This window comes from Somniosus microcephalus, unplaced genomic scaffold, assembly GCF_052327205.1.
Source record: "Somniosus microcephalus isolate GS21.2 unplaced genomic scaffold, FLI_Smic_1.0 unresolved_chr1, whole genome shotgun sequence".
Taxonomy (NCBI): domain Eukaryota; kingdom Metazoa; phylum Chordata; class Chondrichthyes; order Squaliformes; family Somniosidae; genus Somniosus; species Somniosus microcephalus.
Window position 1 is genome coordinate 51,192,445 of NW_028225179.1, and position 9,832 is coordinate 51,202,276.

Genomic DNA, 9,832 nt, shown 5'->3' on the forward strand with positions numbered 1-9,832 from the left:
TAATACTCTGCATTGTGGCCGCAGCAACCTCGGCTTTGAATCCGAATCATGGCACAGCTTGATTTGTATCTCTTGTTCTCTGCGGCAGCTGCTGATGGAACGCAATTGATTAATCAAAACGTTAATATTTACTAAATGAAGAAAATATTTACTGATAGGGTTACGCACAAAACGTGGGATGTGGGACAAAATAACCAGCACAAGCACGGCCGACCACATGGTTTCCTGATGTACTGTAAGTTTCTACGTTGCTTTTGATGAGGTAACAGAGAGGGTTGATGAGGGCAATGAGGTTGACGTGCTGTACATGGACTTCCAAATCGGCGTTTGACAAAGTGCCACATAATAGGTTTGCCAGCAAAGTTAAAGACCATGCAATAAAATGGACAGTGTCTGCATGGATGCGGAATTGACTAAGTGACAGTGAAACAGGGAGTAGTGGTGAATGGCTGTTTTTCAGTCTGGAGGAAGATATACAGTTGTGTTCCCCAAAGATCGGGACTAGGACCACTGGTTTTCTTGGTATTTAGTAATGACTTGGACTTGGGTGTACAGGGCACAATTTCAAAATTAGCAAATTACTTTCCCTTAGGGAATTCCACTGACTGAAATGCGAGAGATCCCGGACGAGCTTCTCGCTTTTTGGTCAAACATCAGCAATTCCCTCAGCTTGGCGACACTGCAGAAGTTTTGAAATAATAACTGCCCAAAAATACTGTGCAGAGCCTGTGTCTAGTATATAACAAGAAACCCGTGATTTTATTATTGAAAGCGGGAATTCAGTCCCTGATGTGCCGAAACTGTGAGGTAAATATGTAAATCCGTTTGTTTCCAGAAGCCTGATCCACATGTTCCACATTGTCAATCTGGGAGAGCGAGCAGGATATATCTACAAGTCTGCCGCTCACCCACAAAGCAGCACAACATCACGGATTCAGAAACAACTCATAGATAGAGAATCAAAGATAAGCGAGACCAGAGGGACCGGCAATTCCTGTAACCCAGGGAAAATGCTTTGGCTCCGTGGGTTAGTTCGGTAAAGTGCCTGTTTATAAACAGACGTTTCTGGCGTGGGCTCCCAGCTTTGTTGTATAATTTGTGATATTAAGCATCAAAACAATACTGTTTCTGGAAACCACGCTCACCAGAGCATGCAAATATCAATGTTAATAAAATTACCAGCCTTTTTTGAAATGATTGGTGTAAACCTTGGACCTGAGGACAGCTCATCGACCTGAAACATTAACCCTGTGTTTCCCTCTCCACAGCTGATCCCGGACCGGCGGAGTGTTTACAGCATTTTCTGAATAATTTCTTTTCCTGACACTGCAGTATTTTGCATTGTCTTTTATCCTTTTATTATCAGAAACAAGAATGTGACTGGACAATTGAAACTCTAGATTTGGTAAGCGTTGGTGGTTCAGGGGCAAAATTCGCGCCCGCATTGCGTGATACATGGGTTCGATACCCGACTAATGCAAGGGTGAGCTTCTTACTGAAATACTAAAAGCAAAGTGCTGCGGAAGCACGTATTCTTACTTAAGTATTTTGATTAACATCTTAAATTAAAGAAGTTTCCTGAAACGCAGCACAAAAAAGACATTTTATTAAACTTTCCATCATTCTGCTTTCAAGGAAAAGAGTAATAATTTGAGTTAAGGAAGGTAAATCCTTTCCATCACATCCGTGGGACAAACGTCAGGAAACAGCTCCGAGCTTCCACAAGGAGGGAGACGCTGAGACCCGAGCGAGAAAGGAGAAGGATTGGGAGGAAGGATGTGGTTAATGGCGGTTAGAGCACGAAGCTGCGGTAATATTTTGGGATTTGAGGTAGGTTGTATGGTGCTTTGAATTCGGCACCCGTGGGACCAATTGAAAAGCCAGCTTCTCACATCCTTTCAGCGCTAGACAAAGCAGCACTGTCTAATATTCAGGGCAGAAGGTGTTTCAAGAAGATTGACGCTGAATGTAAGTTTATCCCAATTCAGGCGAGCTCATGGGTGCAGAAAGCAAAATGTAATGGTCCTGCATTGGCCAGAATCGAACACGGGTGTAAGACGTCCAATGAAACACAAAGATGGACCCTTTACCTTTACACAGTTGGTTTGTTTTCAGTTGCTCCTGTGAAGCTCTGGGATTTAGAAAGATAGGGTAAAAACGACGCGAAATCACATGTTTTTAATGGAAAGTATTTATGTTTTCTACAATGTCGATTGGCTGTAAGAAGCTGAGTTTTGACTAAAAACTAGTGGGGTGCGACCAGAACTTGAAGCTGGGATTTATCGCAATTCTGCTGTGATACGCCTAAACTGATAATTATACCACTAGAAAAACGAGCCGCCGACATATAAGTGTGAAACTCATTAAGTATTGGGATCTCAGATTCTGACGGTACTGAAGTAAGCTGTCTCTGAGAGTGCTATCTAATTAGTCCCACTCTCCATAGACCTACAAGTGTTTTCCCTTTAAAGTACATATTGGTAACTTGAGACATCTCATAAGCTAAATTAAGCAGGCTTGGGAGCAAAAGGTGAATTTGGACATGACGTTAAAGGTGAATGCCAAAAGAACAGAAATTGTCAAATATTTAACACAAACGACAAGGATGGGATTCGAACCCACGCGTGCAAAGCACAATGGATTAGCAGTCCATCGCCTTAACCACTCGGCCACCTCGTCGCCCGTTAACTTTTTCGTTTACGACTTTTTGTATCCAAACAGAACTAATCTGCAAGAAAGTCCGCTTCACCATTTGTGCTGCCCGTGCACCCAGATCTACAATGTTGAAAATGTACAATCAGCTCTGTAAGCAAAAGGCCTTCTGTTAATTCAGGTGAGGGACTGTCAAAAATGGTCGGTTTGATGTCAAACTCAGAACAGAGAAGAAAAAGTTTGCCGTCGTCAAGTAGTTGTGGGGAGGATTGTGAGCAAATCCAGCACAACACCTCATATAAAGGAGTGGATTTAGGAACATAAGAATATAAGAAGTAGGAGCAGGAGTGGGCCATACGACCCCTCGGGCCTGCTCCGCCATTCAATAGGATCATGGCTGATCCGAATCTAGACTCACGTCCACTTCCCTGCCCTCTCCCCATAACCCCCAATTCCCTTATCTGCTAGGAAACTGTCTATCTCCATTTTAAATTTATTTAATTTTGCAGCTTCCACAGCTCTCTGGGGTAGCAAATTCCATAGATTTACCACCCTCTGAGTGAAGAAGTTTCTCCTCATCTCAGTTTTGAAAGGGCAGCCCCTGATTCTTAGATTATTCCCCCTAGTTCTAGTCTCACCCATCAGTGGAAACATCCTCACCGCATCCACCCGATCAAGCCCCCTCACAATCTTATATGTTTCGATAAGATCGCCTCTCATTCTTCTGAACTCCAATGAGTAGAGGCCCAACCTACTCAACCTTTCCTTACACGTCAACCACCTCATCTCCGGAATCAACTGAGTGAACCTTCGCTGAACTGCCTCGAGAGCAAGTATATATTTTCTTAAATATGGCAACCAAAACTGCACGCAGTATTCCACGTGTTGCCTCACCAATACCCTGTATAACTGCAGCAAAACTTCCCTGTTTTTATACTCCATCCCCCATGCAATAAAAGCCAAGATTCCATTGGCCTTCCTGATCACCTGCTGCACCTGCACACTAACTTTTTGTTCTTCATGCACCAGGACCCCCAGATCCCTTTGTACTGTAGCACTTTGCAGTTTATCTCCATTTAATATAATAACTTGCTCTTTGATTTTTTCTGCCAAAATGCATAACCTCACACTTTCCAACATTATATTGCATCTACCAAATCTTTGCCCACTCACTTAGCCTGTCTATGTCCTTTTGCAGGTTTTTTATGTCCTCCTCACTCACTGCTTTCCCTCCCATCTTTGTATCGTTGGCAAACCTGGATATGTTGCACTCGGTCCCTTCCTCCAAAACGTTAATATAGATTGTAAAGAATTGGGGTCCCAGCACTGACCCCTGCGGAACACCACTAGTTACTCATTGCCAGCCCGAGAATGAACCATTTAGCCCAACTCTTTGTTTTCTGTTAGATAGCCAATCTTCCACCCATGCCAGTATATTACCCCCAATCCCGTGATTTCTTATCTTGATCAGTAATCTGTTGTGTGGAATCTTGTCAAATGTCTTTTGGAAGTCCAAATACACTACATCCACTGGTTCCCCTTTATCCACCCTTTATGTTACATCCTCAAAGAATTCTAGCAAAAAAGATTGATATATTTCGAATTAAGTGAGCTGGGTTCGCACCTGCGCAGGGAAACCCAATGCAACTTCGAACACAACACCTTAACAACTCGTACGATAGGAAAATACTGCAGATGCTGGAAATCCGAAAAAAAGCAGAAAATGCTGGCAAAACTCAACAGGCCAGGCAACATCCGTGGAGAGAAATTAGAGTTGACGTTTCGGGTGAACGCTTTTTCAAAACTGGAAAGGAAATTAAATAGATCGAAGGCAGGGCTGCGATAGAACAAATGAAGTAAAGAGACATTAAGAGGTATTCAAAACCAGACGAGATAGTAATAGGACAGTGGAGACAAAAGACAGCTCAGATTAGGTGTGAAGTGTATTGGCAGGATGAGAGACAGCTGCCACGTGGGAGAGAGAAAATCAAGGAAAAGGGGGGAAGGGAAAACCCAAAACAAAGGGGTAGAAAAAAATGTAAGTAAAAATGTAATAGGGGCCGAGGTTATGATCTGAAATTGTTGAACTCGATATTGTGTCCAGAAGGCTGCAAAGTGCCTAATCAGAAGAAAAGGTGCTGTTCCTCGAGTTTACGTTGAGCTTCCGTGGAACAACGCAAGAGGCCAAGGATCGTGAGGTCCGAGTCGGAATGGAGCAGTGAATTAAAATGACAGGAGACTGGAAGCTCAATGTCACCCTTACGGACTGAACGGAGATGTCCTCAAAGCGGTCACCCAATCTGCATTTGTTCTCCCCAATGCAGAGGAGACCGCATCGTGAGCAGCGAATACAGTATACTAGATTGCAAGAAGTACAAGTAAATCGCTGTTTCGCCTGGAAAGGGTGTTTGGGGCCCTGGACAGTGGGAAGGGGGGAGGTATATGGGCAGGTGTTCCATCTCCTGCGCTTGCACAGGAAGATGCCAGGCGAAGGGGAAGGGCTGTTGGGGGTGATAGAGGAGTGGACAAGGGTGTGTTGGACGGAGCAGTCCCTATGGAATGCTGAAAGGGGAGGGGAAGATGCGTTTGGTGGTGGGATCACTTTGGAGGTAGCAAAAATGGTGGAGGATGATCCGTTAAATGTGCAAGCTGGTGGGGTGAAAGCTGAGGACAAGGGGAACCCTATCGTGGTTCCGAGAGGGAGAGGCAGGGGTGAGGGCAGAAGTGTGGGAGATAGAATGGACACGGTTGTCGCAGCTGAAATCGCCTTCCCTTAAAAAAGACTAACATGCAGAATGATCCGGGACTGTGAGCTCACCCATTTTAAATAGGCACAGAATGATCCGGGACTGTGAGCTCACCCATTTTAAATAGGCACAGAATGATCCGTGACTGACAACAATCCCGATTACGATTAGCAGCGAAATCAGAAGCTTTATCCATTAGGCCAAGGAAATTCCGTGTTCAATCCGGCTATTTTGCTTCCGAAGGCCGGCCCTGCTTTCGCAATGCTTGCCTGTCGAGCGGTTCCGCAGGCTTGAATGTATCGATTGGTTTCAAAGCACCAATTGAGATTGGTGCGAATGGGACACGTCCCCCCAGGAACAACGATTGTCGCAGAGTAAACTTAAGTTTGCTGAAGTTAAGTAGTTGAATGTGAATGTTAGATTAACGTAGTACCTCAGGAAAGTGGTAAAGAAATGGAAGGAGGAAAGAAAAGGAGGCTATTGATTGTGGAAGGAAAAAAAAGCTGGGAGAAGAGTTGGGTTTGAAATCTGGTGCATCAAGCTCAGGCATGTGAGAGCTCGGGGTTTTGAAGGAGTAAATAGGTTTTCACCGCCAACAAATAATATTTGTTTCATGTAGTAATGATTGATTTCTTTTTGCATTCTATCAGCAGGTGCCACAGAGAACAAAATATATAAAGCGAGTTATACCGTGACTGGGATTCTAACCGAGGTTGCTGCAGGTACAACACAGAGCACTGACCACAATATGATCACGGCACCACACACTAGCTGCTGTTCTTCTGCACTGTCCACAGCAAAGTAACGCACGGCACCGCTTAGAAAAGATGGATTTTTGGAGAAGTCCAAAATCAGCACCGCCAGAAATTATGACAGCATTTCAATTCGACACGTGTCTCACAGCGACTGGAGCCTTTATCCAGAGTGGGAACTAATGCAGCCGCAGTCACATTTAAAAGGATTGTAGCCCTTTCACACGAGAATAAGCTCACCCCTGGAGAGTCATAAAGCAGAAAAAAAAGGGCCCCGCTGGAATTCGAACCCAGGATCTCCTGTTTACTAAATAGGCGTTTTGACCAACTAAGCCACAGAACCAAATTAGGCCTCCGTAACTCGTCTCCACTCACTGATATCTATCACCTACCGGTCACTGACTGCTGGAGTATGAGGCCGTTTTGTATTTATCCATCTCTCTTGTCCACCTTGTGTCCCGATGCTGTCTGTATCTCTTGATGCGTTTATCTCAGTGTCAATCTGTGAGTTGATTCTAAATGAATACCTGTGTTTGTGTCTTACATTAAATAAATGAGGAGATCAGACAATTCTTCTTCTGACACTGGGGAACTAATGAGCTAACATTCATAACAAGATATTGTTTGTTGTGATGCAGCAAATACAATTATATCAATGAATGCGAGACTTTTTAATAGAACTAGTTTCCTCGGCCGGGAGACATTCCACAAGTCTTCAAATAACAACTGCCAGAAAATCAGTGCTGACCTGTGTTCATTATATCGCAAGAAAACGGCAATTTTAATAATAAAAACGGGAATTCAGTCACAGATGTGCCGAAACTGTGAGGTAAAAATGTGAATCCGTTTTTTTCCAGAAGCCTGCTCCACATTTTCCACATTGTCAATCTGGAAGCACGGACAGGACATGCGGTAAAGGGACTTTATTAAAGGTTGTTTCTACCGTTTGGAAACAGACATACTGAAATATAAGGGATTTTTGGATGATTCCTTTTGGATAATAAAGGTAGATCGAGGTTAGTGAGAGGTTAAGGCGAGGGATTGCTAATCTAGTTGGGAGATACGTGGCCTGAAAATGTTACAGTCCCCAAGTTAGACAATCTTTTTTCTCCCTCTTTGGTAAAAATTCTCCCACATTCTCAAACTAATATTTCACCCAGCTGTAATGGAGTGAAGATCGAATCGAGATCTCCTTCCTCCCTTCCGTCCCTCAATCTTACATTCCCTTCCAACTTGTTCGCAGTTTCCTGCCTCACTGGACAATGAGCCTGATTCAGATGTTAACTCTGTGATCGATATCTTATCAGTTCCAGTCTTAACCTCGTCTTTTTGCAGAGTTATTAAAATCTGTTTGATTGAAAGCTCTCCAACATGTTATAAACCTTCCATTTAAAGGCTGTGAGATATAACAAGCGTTTTAATGGTGAGGGGAATTTTAGAGGAAGAGAACATCTCCTGCAGCAATATAAAAAGAGTCAGTTCCCAGCTCTGCTGTTTGGGGCAATCCTCGCCTCCTCCTGTTTCATTTTCACATCGATGGGAGAAGCTGAGAGCGAACTCCAATCTACACCGGCTTTACACCACTTGAAAGATTAACGGGAAAAGCAAATGATGAGGGAGGGAAAAAAAGTGTTAACTTTATCCTTTGAAAATGAATTTAAGTTCAAACTTTTTATCGACCTTAGACCAGCACAGTTTTCTGATTGGCACCAAGTCTGTACATCTTATGTCTGTTAAACTTTATTCCTGCTCCTGCTCTTCATAAAGAACACAGCGTCCCGCACCACGGGCATTGAGAAACCTTTCAATTACGGCCAACCTCCTGTAATCACGGCTTTCACCCTCTAGCGCTCTTTTCACTTACCCTTTATTTGTTTCAATCGCACACTTCAACAGACTTGTTAAGATTAAAGCGGAAGGCTTTCGATCTTACTGCACCGCACCAGTGGGCCAATATTTCACACTTAAACCCTCGATCGCAGCGAGGTGGCGCTGCCCTCACACACGCACCTCAACAGTTTTGGGGAAAGCGCCAACCAGCATGAAAAAAAACCCAGTTCTTCAGTTAACAGGCCCTCTGTCACAAGATTCCCCAAGGAAATTTCGTGAACAATCGGGCCCCTGTCCTTCCAAAGGCCGGTCCGCTTTCGCAGTGCTTGTCTGTCGAGCAGTCCCACAGATTATATGTATCGACTAGTTTCAAGGTACTAATGTGCATTGGTGCGAATGGGACATGTGCCCTCAGGAACAGCGGTGGTGGCAGACAACATTTAACGTCGGAAGTAAAGGAAATACTTACATTTATATAGCGCCTTTCACGACCACCGGACGTCTCAAAGTGCTTTACAGCCAATGAAGCACTTTTGGAGTGTAGTCACTGTTGCAATGTAGGAAACGCCGCAGCCATACTGTGCTCAGCAAGCTCCCACAAACAGCATTGTGATAATGACCAGATAATCTGTTTTTGTTATGTTGATTGAGGGATAAATATTGGACAGGACACTTGGAGATAACTCACCTGCTCTTACTTCGAAATAGTGCCAAGTGAATCTTTTACGTCCACCTGAGAGAGCAGACAGGGCCTCGATTTAACGTCAGATTCAAAGGTGACACCTCTGTCAGTGCAGCACTCGCTCAGTATTTCACTGGAGAAGCAGCCTGGGTTTATATGCCCTAGTCCCTGCAGGAGGAATCTGAACCCACGGCCTTCTGCCTCAGAAGGCCTGTGTGCTTCCCAGTGAGCCACAGCTGACACTAAGTCGGTGAAAGTGAATGTCAGATTAAGGGAAAACCGCAGGAAAGTGACAAAATGGAAGGAGGAAAGTGAAGAAGGGCTAGTGGTTGTGCAAGGAAGAAAAACCTGTAAGAGGCGAGTGTGAATTATGGAGAATAAGGCACAGGCATGTGAGAGAGCGGGGTTTAGAAGGAATAAATAGTTTTTCACCACCAACAACACAGATTTCTTCTTTTAATAAATAATGATGATTCTCTGAGTGTTATTAGCAGGTGCCACAATGGATGGAAGATATAAAGCAAGTTGTGCCGTGATTCGGATTCCAACCAAGGTTGCTGCAAACACAACGCAGAGTATAAACCACTATACAATCACGGCGCCACAGGTCATCCTTCTACCAATTACTGCAAATCTGTGCCCCCTGGTTATTGATCCCTCTGCTAATGGAAATAGGTCCTTCCTATCCACTCTATCTCGGCCCCTCATAACTTTATACCCCTCAATTAAGTCTCCCATCAGCCTCTGCTGTTCCAAAAAATCAACTCCGCCTATCCAATATTTCCTCATTGGCAAAAGAACCAGAGGGGAGATGAAGAGATTTTGTTTTACGTTGTGAGTTGTTATGATCTGCAATGCTCTGCCTGAAAGGGCGGTGGAAGCAGATTCAATAGTTATTTTGAAAAGGGAATTGGATAAATACTTGAAGAGGAAATGTTTGCAGGTTATGGGGAAAGAGCTGGGACTAATTGGATAGCGCTTTCAAGAGCACGATGGGCCAAATGGCCTCCTTCTGTGATGTATGATTCAATGTTTCTGTGAAAGGTTTTATGAAAGTATTCATGCAAATGAGGCGGGTCCGTTGCCTGCTCCACTATCCTGCTTTATTTTTGTCCATTTGTGCCTGTAATTGAAACGATTCAGAACTCGCTAGTCAGGATGTTACTGAC

The 9,832-nt window shown here is 44.0% G+C and overlaps 1 non-coding gene across 1 annotated transcript; it reads right to left on the reverse strand.

Moving 5' to 3' along the window:
• Positions 1-2,597: 2,597 nt before the first annotated feature.
• On the reverse strand, positions 2,598-2,679 carry trnas-gcu (transfer RNA serine (anticodon GCU)). Its single transcript has one exon. It is a non-coding gene; the product is annotated as a tRNA-Ser (tRNA).
• Positions 2,680-9,832: the final 7,153 nt, after the last annotated feature.